The sequence below is a fragment of the Lathyrus oleraceus genome, chromosome 1 (genome assembly GCF_024323335.1).
Source record: "Lathyrus oleraceus cultivar Zhongwan6 chromosome 1, CAAS_Psat_ZW6_1.0, whole genome shotgun sequence".
In the NCBI taxonomy this organism is placed as follows: domain Eukaryota; kingdom Viridiplantae; phylum Streptophyta; class Magnoliopsida; order Fabales; family Fabaceae; genus Lathyrus; species Lathyrus oleraceus.
The window spans coordinates 411,990,629-412,006,120 of record NC_066579.1 but is presented as its reverse complement, the minus strand read 5'-3'; positions in this window follow the sequence as shown (position 1 = coordinate 412,006,120).

Sequence of the window (15,492 nt, the reverse complement as noted above, 5' to 3'; positions counted from 1 at the left end):
ATACCATTTATTTCTTTGTTTAATATTAATACCAACTTTATGATGTGAATGTAGGATGTTTATGAGGTTCTAGATAATGATTTGCTGAAAAAGAAATGGATTTAATATGTTGGTGAGCATTAGAGGGGCTTTAAGATACAACTCACAACTAATTACATTTCAAATCCAAAGCATCCACCTAAGATGTATAATTATCTTGATCATGATACTTTGGATAAGTTTGACGAGTCTTGTAAATCTTCTGAAGTTCAGGTTAGTAGTAACCTTATGTTGGGCTAAAAATCTTATGTATAGTTATCTTGATCCTTTTTAATTACAATCCTAAAAATTAAAATCCATTATGTTTATAAAAATGATAAGAGTCAAAGAGGAAATAAAATAGGGATATAAATATCTACCCACATAGACTTCCCCGTGGAGAATATGAAAAACTAGAGGAGACATTAATTAATGAAAAAAGAAAATAGAGAGAATAATAACTGAGAGATGCTTCACTAAGCCTTGATTATAGCCCATCTTCATCATCATGCCATGAGAAATGGAAGAGAGCAGGAAAAAAGATCACGAGGAGAATTCACATAAGAGGCTACACTCGTAGTTCTTGAGAATATTTTAAGTATATTATTTTGCGAAGACTATTAAATCTAGGTAATTCACTTTGGTATAATGAAATTTTGTGTTGTAGGATTCGTTGGTTGGAAAAGCCAATGAAAGTTTTTTTTGTTCCACAACAAGGCCATGACATATTAGTAGAGTCGGTTGGAATAAAAGAATATGTTGGGTATGTTTGTCTGATTGAACAAGGTGAACACATGCGAAGTTACTTCAAATCATCTTTAAAGAGTAAAGAATTACGTAAGAAATATATGAAAGATCTTGTTGATTAGAGGCTTAAAGAAAGATTAGAAAGTGAGCGAGTGTGGCCCTGGAGGTGATTAAGGTAAGTATAAGTTTGGTTTTATAACTTCTATTTTGGGTCGTTTGTTTAAGAATATATGTTGTGTGTTATGTGGTGGTGTTATTTTTGGTCTTAAAATCATGTGTGGTGTTGTTATTATTTTTATGATGTAGAGATTGACATCAATGGGTCTACTCGTCTAACCAAGTACAAATCCATTAGACTTTTTTGAGAAAATTGCCTTGGATGGTGCAAGCAAGAAAGGTAGTTGTTGAGCTCTCCAACACAAGAATGAGACTCAATTCCTCAACTAGATCCAAAGCAAATATTATTAAGCATGGTCATATATATGGAAGATGCCATCAAAATACAGTTAGAACAAGACCTAGAGCATTATCACATTTTTTTTCTTTAAAATGGGTGTATTGGGGATCTTGTGAGGGGTACTTATTTGCTGGATATATCTATACTATAATTTTGGTGCACGTAAGTACATCTTTTAGGATGATGTCAGTTTATATTGATTGTTCTCAATTATATTTAACTAGATTAGGACCCGCGCGATGCGTGGGTGGTAAAAAAGATTGTGCAGATAGTAGATAGAAATGTTGAAATAAAATAAAACTTTATTTATGGTAGATATTATTTATTATAAAAATTATAATATAGATAATAAGATTAACATAAGAAAAGAAAATAGTCTAATTTTAATTGAAAAGTAATGCATTTATGAATATGAAAATGCAATGTGAGATATCAAAATAAATGTTAAAACATGAAAGAAGACTTCAAAATTAGAATCAATTTTTATGGTTTTTGGTTATTTTTTTTCTTAAATGAGTCTTTGTTGTTCCTTTGTTTTGTTTTAATGGATTTTTTAGTCTTTAATTTGTATATGAGAAGTGACTCATCGTCAGAGAATAATATCTGAAGCTCATCGTTGATACTATTATTTTTTGAATTTGCTTTGATATGTGCTTCATCATATGATGATGTTATGATTAGCCTTCGTTTAGCGCTGCGAGTTTTTGTTTTTCTTTTCTTGTATGATTTACCATTGATGTTGTCACCATCATTTCCTCTTCCATGTTCTTCTTCTTCTTCTTCTTCTTCTTTTTCATCTTCTTGGTGATCTTCTTTATGTTGAATCATTGATGGTGATATGGACTCCTATATGTAATATGTATATTATTAGTATTTATAAAATTAGTAATATATTCGTATGATTATAGTACAAATTTAATTACTTATTTAATAGGTGTTTTTAGAATTGGTTCTTGTAGAATAGCAGTTGGTACAAAAGTTCATGATACTGTGTAGATTTGTGACCATTCTTTAAGTTTTTTTGCACACAACTTTATTTCAAAAATAAGAGTACGATGATAGAAATTTTGTAGTATTGATGGAGCATACGTGTTAGCTTGTTGTTACAAGAGTATTTAAGTCATTGTTTTGAGTAGCTTTTGTGTCTCTTGATCAAACAATGTTAAAGTCGCTTTAACGGTTTCATAAGATACTTTTAGCATTATCTTGAACATGTGGTTACATGTTTTTTATATTATATTACTAATAATAGTTTTGATAAGATAGTTTATGATTGAAAATGTCTAACCTTGGTTTTGGATACTTTGAAGGTGTTTCACACGAAGGACATTTCAATTCATGGCCTTCTTGTTGAAGTTTCTTCATACATTTTTCACATCCAATGTAATGACATCCAAATGTATCATCAATTTCATTTATAGTTGCTGAAACTGTGAAGAAAATCTCTTGTATTTAAAAGTTTAGAAAAATTGACAAGTAAAATAACTTTAGAATTTTATTTTTCCATGTCATTGCCATTATATTTTGCAGTGTAATTATATTTTGGGTCATCCTCAATTATGGTGACATATTTGAAAACTCAGTTATTGGAATCTCCTTTATTTTTAGTTGGTCATTTGATAGAATGTATAATTTATACAAAATAAAAAGAAATAATGAAAGACTAACTTTAAATTTTAGTTATTAAAAATGATAATTCAAAAATATTAGCATTTAACCGATAAAGTATATTTGATGGGTACATTACTTTTTTAGGCGTTGGAATTCTGGATTTTCTAGATTGATGTAAATCCAGGTTGAGTTGATCGAGTATTCATTTGTGGAATAAAAATAATAAAAAATAATTGTGAAAATAGAAATCCTTTGAATGAATAAAATATTTATAACGTTTAAATGTATAGTTACCTCTAAACATCTTCACTATTGTAGAGATGATTGCAACAATAACGTGACCTTGATAATTTTATTCCTATGAATAAATTACGATTAGAATGTTAAGATTAATTTTAATTTGATATACTTAATTTATATATGAATATATGAATAAACAAATATGCTTAGATGAAATCTTACTCTTATAACCTCAATTCAAGTATGATAATTTTTCAGTTTTCAATAATAATGTTAATAATATAAAATTTAAATATTTATTATAATCATTATTGCATTTAATTAGGAATATCTTTAAATATAATTTATTGTAAATATTTTATTAACATTGGTTTTTTTTAAGGATGACTTAATTTTTATGACATTAAAATTTTCAATAACTTTTTACAATGATTCATGAGGTTTTATCTTAAAAATAGTTGACTATCTAATATTTTGACAAATTAAATTTATTTTTTATATAGAATAAAACTAATTTTTGTAACATTTTTTATGTGCTATTAATATTTGAGATACAATATTATATAATAAAAATGTAATGTTCAAGTGAAATAAAATAACATATATATTATTCATATGTAATTTTCAATTTTCATTAATAATTTAAAATTTAAATATTTTTTTTTCATTATTGAATTTAATTATGAACAACTTTAAATATAGTAGTGGTTGTCCCAAAAAAATATTTAATCTTACTAATATTTAAAATAATGATTAATATATATAATACATTATACATATTTCTCATGCTTTTGGTTTTTAAAGGTGTGTATTGATTATTAATTATCAATTATAACGCATGAAAGGTTAATTGTCATAAAATTAATTATTAAATATGTAAAATATGATTTTCATAATAATAAATGTCATTTCTAAATCATAATACAATTGGAATCCAATTAATTCTTAATAATGATAAAATTGAAGTAGTCAATTATTTAATAGATAAGTAAACAGTCATATCAATCCGTTTTAAAGGGTATGAAGTATGAGTTATAAAAAACTTTAATATATTATAAAAAATTTAGTTCTCAAATGAAATTGATAATTTTTTATTATAAGTATGATGTGATTTTATTGTTTAGTAAAAAAAATTAAAATTAATTAGAGATGGATAGTCAAAAGTATAATATAATAGTATTCAATTAATTTTTCAATTTTCAGTAATAATGTTAATAATAAAATTTTAAATATTATTTATTATATTCATTATTACATTTAATTGGGAACAACTTTAAATATAATTTATTATAAATATTTTATCAACATTCGTTTTTTTAATAATGGCATTAAGTTTTACGACATTAATGTTTTGAATAACTTTTTACATTTATTTATGATGCTTTGTCTTAAAAATAATTCTCCTTCTTCTATTATTAGTGACAAATAAACTTTATTTTTATAGAGAATAAAAATAAGTTTTTTATTAAAGAATAAATTAAAAATAATAAATATATATAACTATTATCAAGAATAAAATAATGTACAAAAATGATATCTTCTATTTATTTTCATATTTATTATTTTCTATGTTATATTTAAAAAATTATATGAATATTTATAATAATATTAATGTATAAGTAAACGCTTTATTTTGATAATTTTTTATTATGGTCATTGTGATGCTATTAATATTTGGGATAAAAATACTATATGTTTTATATTTTTTTTAAATTGATTAAAATAAAATAGTATATTTATTATTCATAAAAAAATTAAAATTGACAAAAAATGTATAAGATTATATATTTCTATGATATTGATAATCCAAATTAAATAAATTATGATTCATCATAACAACTAAAAATCATGATTCATAAATTAGGTAGCAGGTAGTAAATTACACCATAGAAATATAGTCAACAAATATACAAATATAATAAATTTCAGTTGACATTGTAAAATAAATCGGTAAACTGAATGCTTAAACTTAGATAAAAAATAATTGGATTTATATACCTGTAATTTTAAATTTGGGTTGGTTGTGTGAGTGAGGTCTTAAAGAACTTCCTTGTAAACAATGTTTAAGATAGTATTTTCACTTGGTTGGTCATCATCCGTCGTGAGAATATCTAATCCACTTTTGGTAGTTACCCTTGAGAAACACTTCAAATACACTAAAAAAATAAAAGCAAAAGGAAAATTACTGATAATCAACCATTGGAGTTTACGGAAAGGGGAAATTAAACCGTAATTGGATATGGAGATATCAAAAATTATAATTAACTATTGGAGTTTATGCATAGCAAGTGTTGCAATCTTAATCCCAAATCAATTTGTCGAAAACGGTAGGAAGAGGAAACTTGAACAGTAGTTAAGGAAATCCAAAATTGAAGACAGTAGTTAAGGAAATCCAAAATTGAATTCTGCAAACACAATAATCCAAAATTGAACCAGTAACGATAGAAAATAGAAAATAGAACTGTAATGTGAGAATTCCAAAATCTATGTGTCGATAATAATAGGAAGAAGAAAATTGAATGGTAGAAAGAAGAAAATCTAATGGGAGAATAATCATCCTTCCTGAGATATTTGTAGGAGTAGAAAAAAGAACTTGTCATTTGTAACGTGGTATTAGAGAATTAGGAAAGGTGAAAAGGGGGTTTTGAAAGAGAAAGACTCAAAAATTGAGTGTTGGAAAATAGTAGTGTTTTGATTGGTGGTTTAGTAGAAGGTGTACATAAGTTAATAAGATGATGTGGATTATTTTTGAAGAAATTAGTGTTAGGTGTCGTAAAATAATTTGAAGCATTGGATTTAATATATATATATAAATAGATGTCAATGCTCACTTTAATATTTGAATTTTGTTTTAATATTTAGGTACATACATCTTCTATGTATAGAAACAAATAAATTAGATGTGTTTAGATTCTTTGAGCCCTAAAATTTTTAATATTTACGGAATCAATCAAGGGACATCTAAACTTAAATACAAAATCAATTAGTTTAGTCAAATAAAGTTTGTTATCTAGCATGGTTTATCTATCTACAAGTATATATGAATTTGTATTTTCTCTTATTTATCATTTTAATTTGTATTCATTATTAATTATTTTGGTGCTCATGCAGTGGTCATTGTTAATTTTCCTAAAGAGAATAATGTATTTGTGTTATGTTCGTTAGGCAAACAATTTGATTCAAGGATAAAAGATATAACTATATCGTGTAAGTGGTATTATTTATAATACTAAAATGTTCACATTTACTTTGAATATTTTTTATTAATGTTAGTTTTTTTCAACATGTAGAGTTATGTAGGGATACAATATGTGTCGTGGTTTTAGAAATAAAGATGTCTAAATTTATTTTCCCTAAAGTAAGTAGTATTATTTGTGACATTCTTTTATTTTATCTAAAGTAATACTTGTGATTATTGTGTTTATTAATATAAAATTTATTTGTAGACAAAGCTACAATAAAATGTTAGAGAATGTATTTTTTTTGTCAAAACATCATTTCGGCATAGTCTGTTGTTTTTAAAATGCTACGTGTGTCGAATTGTATAGTTGTAGAAATGTCGAAGAAGTGTATCTCGACAAAAAATTGACTTAACTTTATTTGCTTGTTTTAGCTGAGTTAGCTAGGTTAGTTGGAGATTGTTTGGTGTGTAAGCAATCTCAGCCTATAAATAGGGAGGTACCCTATCATTAATGGTAATGCAGTTGCATAAAAAAGATTGAATAAACTTTAGTTTGAAGGCAGAGAGAAACTCTGCATAAATTCTTCTTCTTCTTCCTCTTTTCTCTAAAACCCTAATTTATATTGTCTTCACCAGTTGTTCTTTTCCCTTTCTTCTTTAATAATCATCGTTCGGCAGAATAGTCTTACAACCAAGGTTGGTTTATTCACTCAAGTGAAGAGTGAAGAACAAGAAGAGTAATCAATCAGAAAGATTCATTCTTTTTCATCAAGATTAATTCGAAATTCTCTAAGGTTTGGTGAAATTCCATATCGGGAATTCGTTGTAATTCCAACACCTAGTATCTAGAGCACTGGTCGTGTGATTCTTGGGAAGCATAGCACAATGAATCATCTGAATGGAAATTTTCCGACGAATTTCTCAATTTTGAAGAATCAGAATTACGAGAATTGGTGCAGGCAGATAAAGATTATTTTCCGTTATCAGGATCTTTGGGATTTTGTGAATGAGGGAGTGACGTCTCCTATAGAAAACATGACGGATTAACAAAAGGTTGCATGCAAAGAATTAAAGAAGAAATATTATAAAGTCCTCCTTATGATTCATCAATTTGTTGATCCAAATAACTTCAAAAAGGTCAGTGATGTAGAATTAGAGAAAGAGGCATGGGAAATTCTAGAGAAATCTTTTAGAGGCACTGAGAAGGTGAAAGAGATGAGGTTACAAACTCACAAAAGAACGTATGAGTTACTTTAGATGGAAGAAAGTGAAAGCATAACTAATTTTTTCACTAGGGTTACGAAACTGGTGAATCAAATCAAGGTATTTGGATAAGTGTTGACATCAAGATCAGTTGTCGCAAATATCTTAAGGTCATTGGTCCTAAAGTTCGACCACATGGTAGTAGTCATAGAGGAGTCGAAAGATTTTTCAACATTGACAAAGGAAAAGATTAAAGGGACACTTGAATCTTATGAGCAAAGGATGACTGAAAGAGTTGCAAGCAAGTCGAAGAGTGATATGGTGTTACAGGCGCAATCAGCAAGAGAAAAGAAAGGTAAAGGGAAGTGGTTCGACAATAAAGGTAGAGGAAAATACAACAATTCGAAAGGTAAAGGAAACCATAAAGAAGGAAATTCGTCGAATCAAAGAAGACCATCATACCAAAGCAACCAAGGAGGTGGTGTCGCAAGTAGAGGAAGAGGTGGTGGTCGAAAACCTGACAAAAGTCACATTGAATGTTTTAATTGTCAGAAGTATAGTCATTACTCTAGTGATCGTCCTGAAAAACAAAAGAATCAAGAAAATGATGCAAAGTTTGCAAAGCATGAATAAAAAGAGATATTGTTGATGGTCACAACAAGAAATGAAGAAAGATTCAAGGATCAATGATAATTGGACTCAGGATGCTCATTACACGTGACTGGTAGGAAAGATTGGTTTGTCAACATAAAACCCTCGATGAAGAACATGGTGAAATTTGCAAATGACAATACTCTAGCAGCTGAAGGTATTGGTGACATTCTGATTATGAGGAAAGATGGCAAAAGGTCAGTCATTCCCAATGTATTGTATATACCAGACATGAAAAGTAATTTGCTCAGCATATGTTAGTTGGTCAAAAATATTTACAAATTGTTGATTGAATACAAGATGATGAGAGTTCTCGACTCATGTGAAAGGTTAATCTTAAAGGCACCGATGTCTTAGAATAGAACCTTCAAGATTGAATTTAATGTGATATAGTACAAGTGTCTTGCAACTGCAACTAGCAGGGATGAATGGATATGGCAATATAGACTTGGTCATCTCAACTTCAAAGACATCAGAGATTTGAAAAGAAGAAATATGATTTTAGGGTTACTAGAAATCGACATTCCAAATGAAGTATGTGAGAAATGTATAAAGGCAAAACAACACAAGAACAACTTCAACAAGGATGTTGGAAGCAAATCGAAGGCAATTCTTGAAATTATATACTCTGATGTATCTCGACACAATCTTGACTTAGCTTTATTTGTATGTTTTAGTTGAGTTAGTTAGGTTAGTTGGAGATTGCTTGGGATGCAAGCAATCTCAACCAATAAATAGGGATGTACTTTATCATTGATTGTAATGTAGTTGCATAGAAAATATTGAATAAACTTCAGTTTGAAGGCAGAGAGAAACTCTACAGAAATTTTTCTTGTTCTTTCTCTTTTCTCTAAAACCCTAATTTCTCTTTTCTTCCCCAATTCTTCTTTTCCTTTTCTTCTTCAATAATCATCGTGCAGCAAAATAGTCTTGCAATCAAGGTTGGTTGATTCACTCGAGTGAAGAGTGAAGAAGAGAAGTAATCAATCAGAAAGATTGATTCTTGTTCATCAAGATTGATTCTTGTTCATCAAGATTGATTCGGAATTCTCTAAGATTTTGTGAAATTCTACATCGGAATTTTTTCATAATTTCAACATAAAAAGGATACGAGTGTGGATATTATGTGATGAAACACATGTTGAATATTGTCTCTGTCGGTATTTTTGATTCATGGAAGGAGGTAATCACTATATTCATGCATGTAACTTATTCATGTTAGTTGTTGATATTGATCTTATGATAAGTAAAAGGTTTAAGATTCTTGTTGTTGTTGAGATTGAATATTTAAATATGTAACGTATTTTTTATTTTGTTAAAATCTCCGTCGTATTAATACTTGTTTTTATATAGTGCACATATTTTTTTAAATCAGATATCGATACATAACTACAGAGAATAATCACTTGAGTAAAAAATAATGCACAAATAACTGATAATGTTAAAGAAGGAAAAAAACTATTTCTATCATGTATTATTTTTTCCTTTTATAATGTTGTAGCCGTTGTGTTCTTCCCAAATAGAAAACTACTTATTTGGTAAATTGCTTCCACAAAAGATTGGCAGATATAAAGGATAGTATACTAGTGGCATGAAAGACAAGTAATCCTTTTGGGTGAGGAGGGTGAGAAAGGTTGGTTCTAAATGGTGATTGGTGACCAAAGAAAGATGCAATGTATATAGACCTAGTTGTTAAAATCTTAATTCAGCAAAAGAAAGTTGTTATAATCTTAATCTATACCCTTCATTACAGAAAGTGACAAAGAGGTTCCTTTCAAGTCTCGTGTCTGTGTTTTGTGAGTGAGGTTTGGAATTTTTTTTTTTCATATTGGTTTCCTTTTTCAGATTTTCCAGCTATATATAGAATTTATTGTATAACTGAAATCCTCACGTGCCAGGTAATAATACCATATTGATTCCAAAGTTTGGGATTGGGATAAGATGGGTGCTTAATCTATGCATTTATATATGAATGTAATCCCAATTAAATAGTGATTAAAATTATAGTTAGAGATGTATTAAATAATGGGATAATGATTGGAAACAGCCATAAGACAACTATGATGACAATGCTTTCCATTATCTCCTATGTAGAAGTTGGAGATAACATTGTGCATAGCTATTTAACAAATAAATAAAAAGACTAATAGAAGAATTTAATTAAATATCACAATGTCTCAAAATATTTGAATGACAATAAAAATATCTTTCAATCTAATTAGAAATTTTGAGTTTAAATTCAACTCTTGAAACCACCAATTTCATTATCTTGTTTATAATATTTTCTCTTAGATAAAGAAATAATATAACCGGATAGTTATGTGTTCAAAAACTTCAACACGTTATAACTTCTAATTAATATTCCAAATCAAATTGGTTTAGAGTACCTAAAATGTCAACTTCGCATTTTAAAAGTTTATAGTCAATGTTTTAAAAATCAGTATGAAGATCGTTTTTGTGAAATATTCAGGTTAAGATTTAATTGATTAAATTGATTAAACATACGGTCGAACCGTTTATTAAATAAACTAATAATATGAAGTTAGATATGTCAACAATCATATCGTCACAGCTTAATAAAATAAATATTTTAAAAATTTATTTCAAACTCAATACAACAATATCAATAATACATATAATAACACAACATAGTTATACACTTAATTTTAATCTTTATTTAAAAAAAATTTAAACAAATTAAAGAATTAAAATAAAATAAGTTAAACTAATTCAAATCAAAATTAAAATAATAGAACATAATAACTAAATAAAATTCAAATAATTAAGAATAACTAAATAAAATAAGATAAAATTACAAAACAAGACAACATACTTAATTGAACAACAATAAATAAATTCGAATTGAACGATGACAAACAAGAACTTTTTTTTTAATTGAAGAATATTTTAAGTTTGATATTGACATATTAAAATTTTAAAAAAAAATGACTAACTTGATGCATTTTATTGAACCTGACGGTTTTACAAAATCGGCTCCGGTTCTTTGGTTCGAACGATTTTGAACGGTTCAATCCGGTTTTTTCGATTTTACTCCGGTTTTGACTCACTAGTGATTTTAAAAGATTAACTAGACTGGATTCGACTCCGATTTCCGATCCAACCGATTGAACCGATCGATTCAATCCAGTTTTTAAAATATTATTTATAGTATAATTTGATTATAAATAATATAATTAAAAAAAATTGTTATTAAAGAATTTAAATATAATACAATTATATATAACATTTGAATAAAGGTAGCTTACATAAAACTTATAAAAAAATCATAGTATTTTATTAGAATGTTCAAGAAAGATGGAAGCAACAACGTGTTGGGGTTGGTTGAAAATATACATGTTGATATTCTTTATGGTGGAGTATGATTGTCGGTGAAGATAATGAACCTTATGTACTATTTTCAATCAAGGTGAAGATTGTTGGGGTTGGTTAAAAATATACATGTTGAAGAAATCTCACATTGCTTAGTTTTGTGAATGAAGAGAGAGTCAAGTGCTATATATAGGATACAAGTTCCTTGAAGTCTCACATCGCTTAGTTTTGTGAAGGAAGAGGAAGTCCAAGGCTATATATATATATGACTCATGTTCTTCATTTCAATGTGCATCAGTCAAAAGCACTTTAAGCTTGTATTTGACTTTCTTTGTTCTATTGTGCTCTTGTATTAAAGTGTTGTGAGATGTAATCAAATATTTGTTTAAGAGGGTGTGGGTTTACTGCGGGCCTGGGTTAGTTGAGGGTATATTATGTGTTGTAACAATTTTCACATAGTTTTATTCTCTGGTTGTCTATTGACAACGATCGTGGTTTTTCCTTCGGTTTTGGAGTTTCCACGTTATGGTTATGTGTTGTGATTGTGTTCCTCTTTTTTTCTATATGCTTACTTTGTTTTTTTTCTCAATAGATGGTATCAAGAGCATTGGTTTGGTGGAATATAATTTTTTTAGTATGCTCTGTGGTTACAATTTTGGCTGATCTTCCACGTCAGAAAATAAATTTTATACTCTGTGTTGGTTGGGAAAATTTTGTTTTGTTGCAGGAAAGATTTTGGTTGAAATGTCAAGTTTTTTAAGTGTAGTAAAATTTATTTTTCATGATAAAGTATACGATTATCGGTGATGAGACAATGTGAAATTCTTGAAGTGGTTTATCTTCAACTGAAATATATTTTTCATGAGAGAGTATGATAGTTTTTTAAAACTATGATTGTAGGTGAAGACAATGTGAAAACTCTTGGAGTGATGTAGTTTCAAATGACTATACTTTTTATGATGGAGTATGATTGTTGGTGAAGACAATGAAAGTTTATGTATTATTTTCAATCAAGATGGAAATTGTCGGGGTTGGTTAAAAATATACATTTTGATACTCTTTATGGTGGAGTATGATTGTCGATGAAGACAATAAAAGCTTATGTACTATTTTCAATCAAGGTGATGATTGTTGGGGTTGTGTTCCTTTTTTTTCTCTATGCTTGCTTTATTTTTTCCCAACATAATGATAAAATGATTCAGGATTTTAAACGACATATGTGTGATTTAACCACTCACATTTAAACTCAACAGTTTGCTCTACATGTGCAATTCTCACATTTTATAACATAACCCAACACAGAGTTCGGTTCCTACTCTTCCCCTAAGTTGAATCAAAACTCTAATAGCAATATATGAGGAGTTTGGAAAAGTTTGAAGCAACAACATGTCAATGCTATAGAACCATAATTTAAACCTCGACATTAAGTATATAGATAATGTCTTGATTACTGAGGGTTGGTGGGGTTGGTGGGGCATGTTGCTCAACGGACGCTCCCAAGATATGTCTCTGATCACTGCCATATCACTCTCAAATATGATAGTTAGTTATGGGACCCAAAATTTGTTCTATTTAATGATCATTGATTGACTTATCCTCGCTTTCTTGAGTTGGTTCTTAATGACTAGCCTGCTTCTTCGATCAAGGGTTGGAAGGATTTTGTCCTTATGGAGAAACTTAGATCTCTTAAAGCTACCCTTAAAGGATGGAATAAGTAAGTGTTTAGTAATTTAGACAACCAAATTGAGTCTCTTAGGGATATTATCGAGAATCTAAATTTGTTGGTTGATCATAATGTTCTTTTTGTTGAGGATGTAAACATTAGATCCAAAGCCATTGCTGATCTCTGGGTCTTTGTTAGGTAGAAAAACTCTCATCTTTTCCCTAGAACTAAAGTTAACTGGCTTAAGGAAGGGGGTGTTAATTATGTATTTTTTCATGCCTTAGTTAAAATAAGGAGCATAAGAAATTCAATTTTAGCTCTTAAGATTAGGGATGTTTGGATTCAGTGTGTGGTCGACATTCGACGAGAGATGGTCAATTATTTCTCTGAGCGGTTTAAAGACCTGTCTCTTGTTATCCCCAAGCTTAGCGAGGTTCCTTTCCTAACCCATTATGTAAAGGATAATCAGGTATTGACATCTTCTTTCCTCATAGAGGAGATAGATGAGGTGGTATCCCAGTGTGACACGAATAAGATTTTGGGCCCTGATGGTTTTAAATTTTCTTTCTTTAAAAGGTTCTAGAGCTCGTTAAGGGATGATATGAGGATTATGTTTGATGAGTTTAATTGTTTTGCATCTTTACCACGTAACTTTGCTTCCTTTTTTATGACACTTATTCCTAAGGTTAAGAACCCATATACCTTGGGAGATTTTTGGCCTATATCTCTGCTTGGATCCTTGTATAAGCTGGTATCCAAAGTTTTGGCTAAGATACTAGGGATGGTAATGGACAAGTAGATCTCTTTGAATCAGTAAACTTTGAGGGAGAATGTTGGTTAATGGAGTTGTGGATGTGAATGAGGTGATTGGCTTGGTTAAACGTACTAGAAAGGCCTACCTTATCCTTAAAGTAGATTTTGAGAAAGTGTATGATTCGGTATGTTGGAGCTTAATGAATTACATGCTTATCAGATTTGGCTTTAATGGTAAGTGGAGATCTTGGGTAAGAGCTTGTGTGTTTGCATGAAATATGCTCGTCTTGGTTAATGACTCCCTAACACGTGAGATTAATGGCTCCCTAACCTTCCCTTTTCCTTCTAGTGTCTAAAGGAATTAGTGGATTGATCAAAAAGGCCATTGAGCTTAGTCTTTTCTCTAGGTTTAAAGTTTTCTCCTCTAATTTGAAGATCACTCACCTTTATTATGCCGATGATTGTCGCGCCACGAAAAAATATTGAGTCGCCACTAAACTTTATTTACTCCAAAGGAAAGGGAAAATATCGATAAAACCCCTAAATGATGGTCGTCGCAACCAAGAGAGGATTCGGTAGTCGATTATGCAAGGGGAATGTATTAGAATCTCTCGCATCCATTGTACTCAACGAGAAGTATTTTGTTTGTCTTATGTGTGTATGGGTGTCGTTATCTAAAGATTACTTGCGATTGGTTTAAGGAGAAAAATTAAGTTTATTAATTAGTGTGTTCGCCAAGGATTCGGACCATTGTGCCTATGTATCCTCATGGTGCAATAAGGAAGTCAGAGCTCCGTAGTTCCGAGTAGAAAATGAGTGTTTGTTGGTTGTTTTTAGTGGATGATGTTAACGTTTGTATTCTAGCAATTAAATGTTGTTTGTATGCTCGCGCATGGGAGACTTAAGCGTTTGTTTACGGTATAATGGATGTACTTGGATCACATTCTAGTAGTTAAACGTTACTTGTATGCTCGCGCATGGGAGGCTTAAGTGTCATTCATGGTAGAAAGGAAATAACACCTCCTTTGTGAAAAGGTTTTGAATGTTTCCCTAAGGCGGAAAATTGGATCTGATTGGTTACGGTTAATTTTAGAGTTGGAGACAAGTATCAGACCACAAGCTAAGTACGACCAACAATATGAGTACTTGGGAGTTGAGAGGATAGTTGCATCCTAACCACTCTTTTTCATCTAAAGATTTTTTTTGTTTATGAAATTTGTTTGACGAGTTTGATTGTTGATACTTAGAGGGAGACAAGCATCTAACCACAAGCTAAGTACGGTCGGCAATCAGAATACTCGAGAGTTGAGAGGACAATTGCATCTTAACCACTCTTCTTCGCCCTAAGAGGACCGAATTGAACTTGTTTATTATTAAATATTTTGAATGGAAGGCAAGTATCAGGCCACAAGTTAGGTACGACCGACAACCCAAGTACTTGAGAAATATTGTGTACAAGTACGTACACCTCATCCTTTTTCAACCAGTTTATTGTGAAAATGTTTTGAAAAATGACTTGACGTTGAATCAAGTGTTTGAGATTGGAAATTCGAAAATTGTGAGAATTGTGAGGGTGAAATGGAAGAGATACTTGACGTTGGATCAAACACTCGCGTTGTGTTCAATTGATTTTGATTT